The 10717-nt window shown below is 41.9% G+C and overlaps 2 long non-coding RNA genes across 3 annotated transcripts; one reads left to right on the forward strand and one right to left on the reverse strand.

Annotated features, from left to right (window-relative positions):
- Positions 1-1208, reverse strand: LOC141843821 (uncharacterized). Its single transcript, XR_012603081.1, has 4 exons — positions 855-1208; positions 663-779; positions 425-483; positions 1-75 (listed from the first exon to the last, which is right to left on the reverse strand). It is a non-coding gene; the product is annotated as an uncharacterized LOC141843821 (long non-coding RNA).
- Positions 1209-1517: 309 nt separating this feature from the next.
- Positions 1518-3376, forward strand: LOC141843815 (uncharacterized). 2 transcript variants are annotated; one of them, XR_012603080.1, is made up of 4 exons: positions 1518-1611; positions 1735-1784; positions 2419-2491; positions 3200-3376. It is a non-coding gene; the product is annotated as an uncharacterized LOC141843815 (long non-coding RNA). The 2 variants fall into 2 exon arrangements; XR_012603079.1 differs by having other exon boundaries at positions 3207-3376.
- Positions 3377-10717: the final 7341 nt, after the last annotated feature.

Raw genomic sequence — 10717 nt, forward strand, 5'->3', positions numbered from 1 at the left:
CGACGAACATCAATAATAGAACCCCCAACAATATACCCAGACTCCGTGTATGATAAGACCAATCCAATCAAGGTCCTGCAATAAACGACAATACAATACTTACTACAACGATACTGTATCAAATTACAGTAATTAAATCTCATGGTTTAATCCAACCCATCCAACTAAACCCTACCCATGGTTAATGATCAACTTAGCATTTTAACTGCAATTAAGCTAATGGAAATCCATGATTCTTAATTAACTCAATCCATACTTAATCTCATCCCAACATATCAATTCTAATCAATCTCGGCATCCAATGGACACCCTACAGCAAACAACTCTCAACACCCTAATTAAATCCATAAAATCCAACTATAAACAAAATCCACACTAATCAGAAACTAATCAATAACTAAATCACTTAGACCCAAAACCTTACCTCCAAGATCTGTCCCAATAAAGCCTCTGAACCACAAATCCAAGCCCTTCTTCTCCTTTCTGCTCACAAACAAAAATTACAACGAACCCATCAGAATAACCACAATCTTAATCCAGCAGTACCAAGATCTCAACATTCAAAACCAACAGATCAATCCATAATATCTGATTGAACAAAACAACACCGAACTCCTGATCTAGAACAAAAATCCATCCAAGAATCAAGTTAACAAACTTACCTCAGATCAGTGGATGCCCTAGATCTAAATCAAGTCTCGGTTTCACCCCCTTCTTCTTCTTCCTTGCGGCCGACACCCAAGAAATCCCTGATCCGATGCTTGATTCAAATCCATCCTCTGCAAATCCCAAAATCCCTAGCTCTAAGCTCAAGAACTAACCACAACCAAAACTAACCTTAATCTTCCACTTACCAATCGGTTTTCTTCTTCCGGATCGCGCCCTCTTGAGTTGTTGCCACCGCCCAATTCAAGCTCTTTCGGCGAGATCCAGCCCCCAACAACCCAATGCTTTGGGTCGCCGATGCTCTCTCAGCCCCTAGCTCCGGCGTTGCTGGACTCTCTCGGCGTCGGCGGAGACGAAGCTGGTTCGCGGCGGCAAGGCAGAGGAGACTCTGCTTCAAGGTTCGCGGGCGGCGTCGAAGGAAGAAAAGGATTGGCGTCGAGATCGGGTGGCCGATCGTCGCTTGCGGCGTGGAGTGGAGAAGGCGAAGGGAAAAATCGCGGCTGTGGATGGCGTCGGCACTCGAAGAGGATGAACAGGAAACCTTAAAATCGCGATCGGTATTAAACGAGAAGCTACAGTAACATAAGGGTTAAACGGCGGAATTAAAGAGGCTAAACCGGTCATTAACTAGGGTTTAAAGAAGCGATCGAACCGGTTACGGTAGCGAACCGGGTTCAACTTTGGTTCGCTCGGTTCGCTGACCAAACGAATTTCGATTTAATCCAAATCAGTTTTGTTGGATTCGTCTTTGCGAGAGGAATTTTCTCATCTCTTTTATTTATTTATTTATTTATTATTATTAACTCATTAAAGGTTTATCTTAATTAGCCCTTAACTTTTGGTATTTTACAGCCCGTTTCTCTCTGTCGGCGTCTGCTCGCGTGGAGTTGTCGGCGTCTGTCGCGTGGAGAAGCAACTCGCGAAAGACCTAGACGCCGCATCCCTGTAAGCTTTTGGGATTTTAGTTTGGATTTGGGGTTTTTGTCGGCTATTGTTTTATTTGCTCGATATGGTTCTGTTGGGTTCCGGATCGATCGAATCTGAGGTCTGGTGTGTCTTGATTGGCAGAACAGAGGGAAGATCGGATCGAGATTGACTCTCCGGAGTTGGTCAACGAGGTGAGGTTGTCTGAATCTGATTTAATTCAAATGGTAGGGTTCGATCTGTTGTAAATATGCTTGATTAGTTCTTGTTTAACAACGAAGTTTAAACAGTTCATGTGTAACAACGAAGTTAACACAAAATCTGTTGGGGATGTACTGTTCGCTAGGATTTTGCTAGTATTAAGTTATTCGAGGTGTCTGAATGCTGATCTGTTTTGTTGCTGACTTCAGATTTGTTTTTGGGTTGGTCTGTTGAGAGATTATGTGGGGTATGGTGGATCTAGGGTTTCCTTGTGGTTTGCTGTGTATAATTAAGATTACTAAATTTTCTTGGGGCTGTTGCTAAATTATTGAATTAAGGGAGTTAGGTTTGAATGAAATCAAGACTAGTCTGAGACTAAGAAAGTTGATCGGGTATGTCGAGACCGGTCAAATATGGGTTTGACCAGAGTTCTGATGATGGGGTTAGGTTGGTAATTAATGATCAAGACTTGGTTTGATTATTAATAATTATAGTAGGAGTTGAAACTACGGTAAAAGTGGGAGTTAAATATTCCAGAATTTGGATTTATAAACTAGTAGGGGATTTAGTTACTGTAAATTTAACACAGTATCAGAAAAAGTAAGCGTTGTACTTTGTTAAATACAGGGTCTTGATTGGTTGCTTCTATTATAAACGGAGCTTATACTGGGGGTTCTATTTTCGACGTTCGTCATATCAGGTGGGTACCCTGTACCTGGTCAGTACAGTCTTTTCCTATATTATCTGATACATTGATCTTAATCCTGTTGAATGTTGATACATGATACCTCTCCTTTGATACCTGTTGTTGATACCTCGATCTAGTTGTTTCCATGATACCATGATATGGATCTTTTGCTGTTGTTGATACTTGTTGTTGATACATCCTTGTATGATTTGTTGTATGATGCATCATGCATACATGATAGAAGTAGGTTGTTGGGCTAAGTTGGGTGCAACCAGGACTGGCTAGATAGCCGTCCTGACTTGCCTGCTCCCCACTTGATTAGTAGTGGTTCAGTTGTTGGAGCGTGTGCAGTTTTCCTGTCGTGCGCCTCAGTACACTGCTCTGGGAGAGTGTCTGGGGGCGGCGAGTGCAGACAGTGATCATGCATATCATACGCACATGCATTTGTTGGTGATTTTATATATTGCATTGATTGATGTTGCATTTGTGGTTTATATATCATTGATGTCCTTGACTGTATTCCTTATGCTACATCTTGTTGTTTTATCCATGCTGATATCTGTTGCTTATTGACCTTGTTCATTTTGTTTCTCTTGTTGATATCCTGTTGTACATATATCTTGTCATCTTATCCTTTATGTTGTGCTTTTATATTATCGTACCCACTGAGTATTGTATACTCACTACCCAGACCCTGGGGTGTCCTTGTTTCCTCCCCAGGTAACAGATTGGATGGTACATGACGCTTGGAGATCTGCTGGCTGCTTCCACCATCTCACAGCAGGGTGTAGTTGTTGTTTTTCTTTCCTCGCATGGTTTATAACTGTATCGTCGGTTTTAGAGTTTTATGCTTAGCTAGACTTATGTCCGTTGTTTTCTTTATCTATTGTGGACTAGTTGTCGTTTCCTTTTGTATTTGGGATGGACAAGAATTTTATTAAGTCTCGGTTGTGTTATTTACGTTATTATTGCATGTGAGGTTTTATCGTTGCTTGTGGTGAATTATATCGTGGTGGCTTGCGTTGTTTGTATATATTATGTGGTTGTGGCCGTGTTGGCCTCTAGTTAGCAGTTTCTTCAGTTGTTTCAGTTGCATTGTATGAGTATTGGCCGTCTGGCCCTCTTATATCACTATGTATCAGGGAAAAGTTGATTGTTACAGGGGGAATGTTGCCGAAATTGTTACCGGGCAGCCATCTCTCGGGGCGTAACAATTATTTTAGTATCAGAGCCAAGTTAGCGTTCGTTTTGTTGTTGTCGTGGTTTTAGGATTTGATATGAATATTTTGGTATAGAGTTTTGGAAGTTGAGTCAATATTGTTTCTTTGGATTTTCGTCGTATTTTTGATTTACTTGATCCAGACTGTGAGATGGGACGGACAGCGGCATGAACTCTCCAAGTGGTAGTAAGTTACTATCTTTTATCTCTTATTCCGTTCTTAGAAATTTATAGTAGTTATGTTATTAATTAATTATCTTATGGCTCCTGTACAAAATTGAGGGCGTGGTCGGCCACGGAGATGACCTGTTAGGTTTAGAACTAGATATTTTTGAGGATGTTGCGGACAATCGGGAGCAGACCTGTAATTCTCCAGCTGTGGGACAGAGTTCTCAATCAGGAGATACGATTGACGGACCCGGTACCGATCTACTGCTAGTAGGACTGTGGATAAGAGTCGGATACTGTTGCTGGCAAAGTCGATAAACGATCGATTTACCCTAATCCATGAGGGATCTAACCCATGGGTGGCACGTTCCTGGTTGGAAAGTCTGACGGATACCTTCGATTATATCACTTGTACTGATACAGAGAAAACTGAATTGGCTATCTACCACCTCCGGGATCAGGCTGTCACGTGGTGGAAGACACAGAGGATAATTTTCGGAGAGCAAGTTATATCATGGCGATCATTCGGGAGGCTTTCGAGTCATAGTACTTCTCAGCGGCATTCTATTTGGCGTGGCGTCTAGGAGTTTTTGAATTGTATGCAGGGTGACCGTTCGGCCATGGAATATAACACGGAATTTGCGACTCGCTGGGTTCTGTCCGAATTTAGTAGCTCAGGAGGGTGATCGGATGTTCCAGATCACCCAGGGATTGACTGTATATATTCGGGAAAAGACGTAGAGAAGTCGAAGAATCTGAGTAAGATTGGGAGAATCCCTACATTACGGATGTGTAATTTGACAGTATCTTTACTTCGGGTGAAGTATTGACTACCAATCAGGAGATTAAGGAATGTCCGTTGGATTTCAACAGTCATACCCTTACGGTGGATCTCCAAGTGTTAGTTATGACAGGGGTTAACATTATTCTGGGTATGGATTGGTTAACACTTATCATGCTATGGTGAATTGCCGAGCTAGAGTGGTTACCTTCCGACTTACAGGTCAATCCACTTGAGAATTTGTTGGTATTCGGAATGACGGATTATCTCTCATTTCGGCTATACAAGTTCAGAGAATGTTAGACAGTGGATGTTAAGGTTATTTACTGTTTCTGAAGCAAACAGAGGAAGATAGTATTTCTTGTCTTTCCGATATTTGTATCGTCTAAAATTATCAGGATGTGTGTTGGACGAGCTTCCTGGCTTGCCACCTCATCGGCAGGTACAGTTTACTATCGAGGTGATTTTAGACACGATACCAGTGTCTAAGGCTCAAGTAAACTTTTGTTCTCTCATTGGCAAGTAGAGTTTCTTTCCTTCTCAGTTTTCCATGATTAAAAGTTAGAATTCTATGGAAACGGAATTCTGAGAAGCTGCCGGCTAAAACTGATTTTATTTTATTTTTTAAATCTAGTGCAGTTTAGGGATATGATTTCGGACAAATGTTTAGTCGACACTATGATAGCAACAATAGTTGAGGCTTAATCACAAATCAGAAAAGAAAAAATCTCAACAACCAATGAGGTCTGAAAAATAAAAAAAAAAACAAAAATCAGAAACTAATGTATCTACCTCAAATTATTGCGTGCCAAGTTTCCTTAAAAATTTTCTGGACAATGACTAATCTAAGTTAAGCTCATGTTTTACAATGTCAATTAGTGTTCATCCTTTCCATGAATCTCACTCTTTATTGACTACTCAAAAGCCTTTAGATTCATTTGAGGTTCTCCTCCTGAAACTTGACATAAATCTGTCTCCTGAAACTGTAAATGTAGAAGTTGCTGGAAGCTTAGTTCCAAGGGTTGCTGTTGGTGTTTAATAAACCTTGTTTTAGTTCCGTACCTAGGCAATATGAATGTAATCCTTAAGATGTTCAGACAAGTGTCATCTGCAGAAAAAGGAAATTGAAAACTATCATAAAATTGATTTTTGTTTAGGGAACGGTTGAGTTTTAATTCACGAGTTACTGAATTGATGTTTCTGTGTTGTTAGGGAGTTCAGAGCAACAAGCTAATTGTGTCTACCTTCTCGGGTTTATGCAAGGACTGCATTTCTGAGTTGTGACAACTTGTAAGTGCAGCAAGGCAATTTATGCTAGGACATTTACAAAAAAAAAAATTAGAGTGCTACTAAAGAATGCATGAATTCTGTTGTTGAACTGGTTATGCTCCTCTCATGACCTTTTTCTCAATGAAGCATAATTGAAAGACGATGAAACTATCCAATAGTTGGTATCAGATTGTATGGACTTTTCAGGCCCTCTCTATGCTACACTAGTGGTCTAGATTGTGCTTCTGCCTCAGTTGTGTGCTGCAGTGCCACTATCAGTCTCCGTTGTTCTGTACAAAGATATTCGCAGAGTCTAGACCCATATAATATAAGGATCTAACCAAGAGAGTTATGGAAAAGAGAAGTAACCTCAGTGAAATTTTGGCGTTTAGATGGAGTTTTAACGGAAGATCTACTTGATTATCTTTAGATTTACCATGTTGCTTTCAATGCATTGAATGACTTTGCTGAAGACTTTACTAGAATGTGATTGCATGGAGCTTGTTGAGCTGTCATGTTTAGAAGTTTCACTCGTATAGCCACCAAGGGACACGTGGGTCAGGATGATAGTCGTAGAGCATGATATATGATGGCTATCATTCCGGAAAGTTTTTGAGAGACAGTATTTCTCAGCGAAAAGCTTTCGAGAAACAGTATCACTCGACTAGCCGAGTTCTGCCCGTATCTAGTAGCTCAAGATGGTGATCGGATATTCCAATTCATCTATGAATTGACTGCATATATCCGAATTATATTAGAATGTCTGGTTTTCCGGTTAGCATTTACAAAGAGACGTTGGACTGGGTTTTATTCATGAAGGTGACTCAGCAGCAAGTGACTCGAGAAAAGAAACGGAGGAGTCGAAGGATTAGAACTTGCAGATTACTGGTCAAAAGAGGCAAGCTCAAGGATCAGGGCCTCGGAAGTCTTCAAGACGACGGATGGGTAAGTGACCATTTATGAGATACTTTGATTCTGAGGAAGATTTTGTGTTCCAGAGCAACATCCAGTGAAGGAGGAACTATTACAGGAGGCACACCATTCTAGATTTGTTATATATTCGGGTGGTACTCGTATGTATTGAGACCTAAAGCGCTCCTATTGGTGGAATGATATGAAGAGGGATATCGCGGATTTTGTTGCGAGGTGTTTAGTATGTCAGCAGGTGAAGGCTGAACACCAGAGACCAGCCGAGTTATTTCAGGAGATACCCATACCCGAGTGGAAGTGGGAACATATTACTATGTATTTCGTTATCGGCCTACCCAGGACCCGGAAGAGGCATGATGCGATTTGGGTGATCGTTGATCGGTTAACCAAGTTCGATCACTTCCTTCCGATACGTTGGACGGATTCATTGGATCGGTTGGCAGAGTTGTATTGTAGAGGGATTGTCAGATTACATGGAGTTACTAAGTATTATTTCGGATAGAGATCCGCATTTTACCTCCCGGTTCTGGCAGGGTCTGCAGCAAGCGCTTGGTACAGAGCTTCGCTTTAGTACAACATTTTATCCGCAGACGGACGGTCAGTCGGAGCGTACTATACAGACTCTAGAAGATTTGCTGAGGGCTTGTGTTATGGACTTCAGTGGTAGTTGGGAGGATCACCTACATCTGGTCGAGTTCGCATATAACAACAGATATCACTCTACTATCCAGATGGCTCCGTATGAAGACTTTGTATGGTAGACCTTGTCGATCTCCAGTGTTATGGGACTAGGTTGGTGAGAGATAGTTGTTGGGTCTGCAGAGCATTCAGAGGGATGTCGAGTTTGTACGTGTTATCAGACGACGGATGTCAGAGGCACAGGATCGGCAAAAGAGTTATGCGGATCGAAGACGGAGGCCTCTGGAGTTTTCCGTGGAAGACCATGTGTTTTTACGTGTATCACCCACGAAGGGGTGAAGAGGTTCGGATTGAAGGGGAAGTTAGCTCCATGTTATATCAGACCGTTTGAGATATTGGAGCGGATCGGGGAGGTGGCGTATCGACTGGCATTACCACCGACACTTGCTGGTGTTCATAACGTATTCCACGTTTCTATGCTACGAAAGTACGTGCCTCATCCTACTCACATCCTGAAGGAAGTACCTATTCCTCTTCAGCCGGATGCTTCTTATGAGGAGATTCCAGTGCGGATCCTTGACCATAAGGAGCGGCGGTTGCGGAACAAAACCATTCAACTTATAAAGGTCGAGTGGCAGCACCATACAGATGAGGAGGCTACTTGGGAGCTGGAGGATACTATCCGGGCTCGATACCCTCATCTATTTACTTGAGGTACAATTTTTAATTGTTATGGTATCTTTTACATAGTAGTATGAAGATAGTAAATTTGGGAACCAAATTTTTGTTAGTGGGGGACAATGTAAACTCCGGTTCAGCCAAACCCTTGGTTCAATGGGTTAATTTTGGTTCAGCAAACCCTTAGTTCAGTGGGTTAATTTTGGTTCAACAAACCCTTGGTTCAGTGGGTATTTCGGTTCAGCCAAAACCACCCGGTTCAACCCTACAGATTCTTCTCCCTACGCCAAGCACAGTAATGCCGCGACGCTTCCCTTCTCACGGCGGTTTCGGGTGGTTTCAGGCAGCGAAGATCGTGGAGGAATGGGGATAAAGGGGAGGGAGGCTGATCGAAAAACCATAACCCTAAAGGCGCCGCTTCCCTCTGCCTCTGTTCGCCGACCCTCTGTTCACCGACTCCCTGGTCGCCGTAGCCGAGAGAGCAGCCTGGTCGCCTCTGCCGCGATTCCCTCTCTCTCTGCCGGTGTTTGCTCGCGTGGAGAGGCTCGCATGGAGGAGGCCCGTTTCTCTCTGTCGGCGTCTGCTCGCGTGGAGTTGTCGGCGTCTGTCGCGTGGAGAAGCAACTCGCGAAAGACCTAGACGCCGCATCCCTGTAAGCTTTTGGGATTTTAGTTTGGATTTGGGGTTTTTGTCGGCTATTATTTTATTTGCTCGATATGGTTCTGTTGGGTTCCGGATCGATCGAATCTGAGGTCTGGTGTGTCTTGATTGGCAGAACAGAGGGAAGATCGGATCGAGATTGACTCTCCGGAGTTGGTCAACGAGGTGAGGTTGTCTGAATCTGATTTAATTCAAATGGTAGGGTTTGATCTGTTGTAAATATGCTTGATTAGTTCTTGTTTAACAACGAAGTTTAAACAGTTCATGTGTAACAACGAAGTTAACACAAAATCTGTTGGGGATGTACTGTTCGCTAGGATTTTGCTAGTATTAAGTTATTCGAGGTGTCTGAATGCTGATCTGTTTTGTTGCTGACTTCAGATTTGTTTTTGGGTTGGTCTGTTGAGAGATTATGTGGGGTATGGTGGATCTAGGGTTTCCTTGTGGTTTGCTGTGTATAATTAAGATTACTAAATTTTCTTGGGGCTGTTGCTAAATTATTGAATTAAGGGAGTTAGGTTTGAATGAAATCAAGACTAGTCTGAGACTAAGAAAGTTGATCGGGTATGTCGAGACCGGTCAAATATGGGTTTGACCAGAGTTCCGATGATGGGGTTAGGTTGGTAATTAATGATCAAGACTTGGTTTGATTATTAATAATTATAGTAGGAGTTGAAACTACGGTAAAAGTGGGAGTTAAATATTCCAGAATTTGGATTTATAAACTAGTAGGGGATTTAGTTACTGTAAATTTAACACAGTATCAGAAAAAGTAAGCGTTGTACTTTGTTAAATACAGGGTCTTGATTGATTGCTTCTATTATAAACGGAGCTTATACTGGGGGTTCTATTTTCGACGTTCGTCATATCAGGTGGGTACCCTGTACCTGGTCAGTACAGTCTTTTCCTATATTGTCTGATACATTGATCTTAATCCTGTTGAATGTTGATACATGATACCTCTCCTTTGATACCTGTTGTTGATACCTCGATCTAGTTGTTTCCATGATACCATGATATGGATCTTTTGCTGTTGTTGATACTTGTTGTTGATACATCCTTGTATGATTTGTTGTATGATGCATCATGCATACATGATAGAAGTAGGTTGTTGCGCTAAGTTGGGTGCAACCAGGACTGGCTAGATAGCCGTCCTGACCTGCCCGCTCCCCACTTAATTAGTAGTGGTTCAGTTGTTGGAGCGTGTGCAGTTTTCCTGTCGTGCGCCTCAGTACACTGCTCTGGGAGAGTGTCTGGGGGCGGCGAGTGCAGACAGTGATCATGCATATCATACGCACATGCATTTGTTGGTGATTTTATATATTGCATTGATTGATGTTGCATTTGTGGTTTATATATCATTGATGTCCTTGACTGTATTCCTTATGCTACATCTTGTTGTTTTATCCATGCTGATATCTGTTGCTTATTGACCTTGTTCATTTTGTTTCTCTTGTTGATATCCTGTTGTACATATATCTTGTCATCTTATCCTTTATGTTGTGCTTTTATATTATCGTACCCACTGAGTATTGTATACTCACTACCCAGACCCTGGGGTGTCCTTGTTTCCTCCCCAAGTAACAGATTGGATGGTACATGACGCTTGGAGATCTGCTGGCTGCTTCCACCATCTCACAGCAGGGTGTAGTTGTTGTTTTTCTTTCCTCGCATGGTTTATAACTGTATCGTCGGTTTTAGAGTTTTATGCTTAGCTAGACTTATGTCCGTTGTTTTCTTTATCTATTGTGGACTAGTTGTCGTTTCCTTTTGTATTTGGGATGGACAAGAATTTTATTAAGTCTCGGTTGTGTTATTTACGTTATTATAGCATGTGAGGTTTTATCGTTGCTTGTGGTGAATTATATCGTGGTGGCTTGCGTTGTTTGTATAT

This window comes from Curcuma longa, chromosome 13 (assembly GCF_044706935.1).
Source record: "Curcuma longa cultivar G26 ecotype Majalengka, Jawa Barat chromosome 13, ITB_CL_G26_1.1, whole genome shotgun sequence".
In the NCBI taxonomy this organism is placed as follows: Eukaryota; Viridiplantae; Streptophyta; class Magnoliopsida; order Zingiberales; family Zingiberaceae; genus Curcuma; species Curcuma longa.